Raw genomic sequence first — 4,592 nt, 5'->3', positions numbered from 1 at the left:
GTTGCGGTAATTTTTGAAATATTTCAAACTTTTTCATCATTATCTTGGTTATAGTGATCTATGATCAGTGATCTTTGATGTTACTATTTTAATTATTTTGGAGTGCCAGGAAACACACCTATACAAGACAGAAAACTTAATCTATAAATGTGTGTGTTCTGAATACTCTACCAATTGGCCATTCCGTTTGCCTTCTTCTCCTCAGGCCTCCCTGTACTAAGAAGCAGCAATATTGAAATTAGGCCAGTTAATAACCCTACGAAGGCTTTTAAGTATTCAAGTTAAAGGAAAAGGCACACATTTCTCATTTTAAAATCTAAAGTTAGAAATGATTAAGCTTAGTACAAAAGGCATGTCAAAAGTCAAGCAAGGCCGAAAGTTAGGCTTCTTACGCCAAACAGCCAAATTATAAATGAAAAAGAAGATTTCTTGAAGGAAATGGTGCTGCTCCAGTGAACACACAAATGATAAGAAAGTGAAACCGCCTTATAGTTGATACGCAGAAAATTTTGTTGGTTTGGAAAAAAAAAAAATCAAACCAGCCACAAAATTCTTAAGCCAAAACCTAATTCAGGGCAAGGGCTGAACTTCATTCAAGTCTATGAAGGCTGACAGAAAGAAAATTAGTGGTTGCTAGTAGCTAGGGACTAGGTGGCATTGAGAATGACTGTTTGTTTAATGGAAACAAGGTCTCACCTCTGGAATTCGATAGCGGTAATGGTTGTACAATGCTGTAAAAATATTAATGCCACTGAAGTAGACTCTTTAACATGGTTCAAATGGTGAATTTTATCTTTTTTACCACAATAAAAAATATCAATTGTATTTCTATACATAATGAAATTGATAAAACAAAAATTTTATTTTTTTTAAAGATTTTATTTATTTATTTGACAGAGATCACAAGTAGGCAGAGAGGCAGGCAGGGAGACAGGAGAGAGGAGGAAGCAGGCTCCCTGCTGAGCAGAGAGCCCGATGTGGGGCTCGATCCCAAAACCCAAGGATCATGACCTGAGGCGGAGACAGAGGCTTAACCCACTTGAGCCACCCAGGCACCCCTGCTGCGGCCCTTTTTGTCACCGCACGCATCTAATGAGAACAAAGCAACCCTGCATGGCAGGAGGGGCGTTCGGAGCCAGGAGCCTGGAGCCTGGACTCGGGAGTCGGGCACACTGGGCATTTTCGTCGCGGCAGATGGGGACTGAAGGGGCCGTACTCGTCCACTTAGGCCACTGTCCCCACACTCCCGCCGCTGTCACCCAGAGCCGGCCAGGCGACTCTGGGAGGCTCCGGACAGGGCGCCCGGTCCTCTCCCGACAAACCCACGCCTCCCTCCCGCGCCACGGGCTGCAGGACACACACAGTTGTCCGGCTAACGCCTCCAGGTGGGGACCAGCCACTGCAACCCGGGAGTCCCCCTGGCATCCCCTCGGCTCAGCCCGGCCTCCCAGCATGGACACCGAGCCCACGGGCCAGACCACCCGGCGAGGCGGCCTCTCCACAGCCAACCGCCGCCGACAACGGCCGCCTGCCCGCGGTCCCGCCCCGCCGGCCCCCGGCGCCCACCTGTTGGTCGCACTCGGGGCACGATTGGTGGCCATCTTCACTTTCTTGGCTCTAGTTGCAGACATGCTCTTCTCCAGCGGCGGAGGCAGCAGCTCCGGCTCCTCCGGCTCCTCCCCTAGTACCTCAGCGGCCCAGCCTCCACCGGCCGGGTCCCCACAGCCCAGACCCAAGCTTGAAGGGGAGCGCGCGCGTGTGCGCGAGCCCGGGCGGAGCCTGAGAGCAGCGTGGGCGGGGCAAGGCGTGCACCCGCCGCGGCCACGGGCCTCTCGCGCCTGCTCCGCGGGACCGCGAAGCGCGCTCCCACCGGCACCGCTCAGGTCCTCGAGAGCTTCCAGATTCTTACGAGAGGAGACCTCCCGCACCGTCCGGCGGCGCGGTTATAGCCACGCCTTCTCACGGCCCCGCCGACGGCGTGGGGGCGTGGTTGGGGCGGGACTCGGCCGTAACGGGCGTCGGGTTTGACCAACGAATGCACAGAAGGGCGGGCCTGGTGCGGGGCACGCCCCCTCCCCGGGAGGAAGGAGAACGTGAATCAAAGAGGTGGAAGGGAAAGTGCTTACACAGGTCCTGGCATTTAATACACTTAAAAATGCCAGCAACTTTAATCATTGAGAGACTGTAACAGACATCTTGTTAACGGTGTGGACCTAGGGTCAGATATTGAAAATTCATTCATTTATTTAATTAAGGCCCACTGTCAGGCAAATTAAAGGCAGAAGAGCACACTTTAGGTATTTAGAACTAGTACTTACTGTCCACGATGAAAGACCACTTTTTAAAAATCCTTCGGTCACTGATAGTTAACTAAATTAAGGTTAAAAAAAGTTACACATAGAGGCGCCTGGGTGAACTCAGTGGGTTAAGCGTCTACCTTCTGCTCAGGTCGTGATCCCAGGGTCCTGGGACAGAGCCCTGCTCGGCGGAGAGCCTGCTTCTCCCTCTCCTGCTCTTCCCCTGCTTGTGCTTTCTCTCTTTCTCTTCCTCTGTCAAATAAATTAATTAAAAGTAAATTACTCATAGATTGGAGAAAACTATACAAAACGCAATTTCATTTTTAAATGTGAAATTCAACGACATAAAATTACATTTCAACAATCAGAACAGAGAGGAAATAATTTAAGAAACTGTATACTTTGTTTAGAGAAAATTTGTCAATTGACATTTGTTACAGTGAATGGCTGTTACCCTAAGTTTTTGTTCTACAATCGTAACTAAAGCAGATATGAGTGAAATTCTATTCCCTTATTAAATGCCTGTAAGCACACTTGGAATGAATACATTGAGCATAAATATTTAAAGATTTCAGTGACAAATGATACTGTTTCTTGTTTGGTCATTAATCTAAACTAGGTTGGGTTGATAAAAGCATTACTTACAAAGGAAAATTTATGTCTATACTAGTTCTAAGTTCTCATCGTAAAAAAAACAATCTCATGGAGGTAGGTTAATGGAAATGGAAGAATAGATTTTAAAGCAGCTTCAGTAAATTCATGGTTCATTCTTTTTTTTTTCTTCATTTTTTTTCATCATATTTCATTCTTAACCTTTACTAAAAATGAACTGATGATGTATTTTCAAAATTCATATTCAGTCCTCATAAGTGGCTAGGTCCAACAGTTTATCCCATACAGTAATAATTAAAATTTTAAATACCTTTTAATAAAAGAAATGTGTTCCAGATCTACGATTTTGCTTTGCAGCAATCTTCTTTTTTTTAAATAAAGATTTTTATTTATTTATTTGACAGAGAGATCACAAGTAGACAGAGAGGCAGGCAGAGAGAGAAGGGGAAGCAGGCTCCCCACTGAGCAGAGAGCTGGGCTCATGACCTGAGCCCAGAGATCATGACCTGAGCCCCGAAGGCACAGACCTAACCCACTGGGCCACCCAGGTGCCCCTAGCAATCTTCTTTTAAGGGAAAGTACAATTCAAACTGTTCTATCATATTTGTAAAATATTTAATTACATATTTTCACAGGTGTGCAATGTCAAGTCTTATTAATGTTTTTTAAAATTTTTTAAAGATTTTATTTATTTATTTGACAGATACAGATCACAAGTAGGTAGAGAGGCGGGCAGAGACAGAGAGAGAGGAGGAAGCAGGCTCCCTGCTGAGCAGAGAGCCCAATGTGGGGCTCGATCCCAGGACCCTGGAATCATGGCCCGAGCTGAAGCCAGAGGCTTTAACCCATGAGCCACCCAGGTGCCCCAATAATGTTTTTAAAATATGAAAATAACAATACATAAAATCTGTTCCTCCAATTCTTCTAAGTTCCATTTTTGTTCTTCCATTTTAACTGCCATATGTTAACTGCCTTCCTTCCTTCCATTAAAACAGTAAGATCCAAATATCACCCACAAAATACTAGCAAACTAAATTCAGCACATATTAAAAGATGTATAGATCTGGGGAAAAAAACACGCTGTTCTAATACAATAACATGTTTCAAAAAAAAAAAAAGTTTTTACATCATGACCAAGTGGGATTTATTCCCAGAGTGCAGGGATGGTCCTACATACAAAAACCATTCAATGTAATAAACTATAGGAGTAGTAGTTTTCTAATATCTTTCCCTCAAAGAGCCTTGATTTTGAAAACACTGGTGAGTAAGAGTATCCATTTTGGAAGTCCAACAGTTCAGCGGAGAAGTTCTAGTACATCCTCGGAGAAAGAAAAAAAAAAAATCCAAAATTGGATCTGAAGAAATCCATTGCACTGAAGTAGTAAGAGAAATAGTTTTAATTTATCTGTGTCTCCATTCCCACAGAGTGGCACAGCTTTGTACCAAGAGGAACACCTTGGCCTGCAATTTCTCCCACAGCAGAAAGTGAGAACATGTGAGTGCCCATCCTCCCCAACTATGTGAGACACTGCCAAAGAGGTCCACCTTTTTCTTACCCCATCTGGAATACTGAGGTAAGCTGTACACCTGAACATGAGGAAAGAATAGGAACACAGCAGGCAGGGCTTAGAGTGCCTCACAGAGACATGGAAAATGCTTAACGGTTTTGTGGACTCCATTACA

The sequence above is a fragment of the Mustela lutreola genome, chromosome 16 (assembly GCF_030435805.1).
Source record: "Mustela lutreola isolate mMusLut2 chromosome 16, mMusLut2.pri, whole genome shotgun sequence".
In the NCBI taxonomy this organism is placed as follows: Eukaryota; Metazoa; Chordata; class Mammalia; order Carnivora; family Mustelidae; genus Mustela; species Mustela lutreola.
This window is presented reverse-complemented; position numbering follows the sequence as displayed.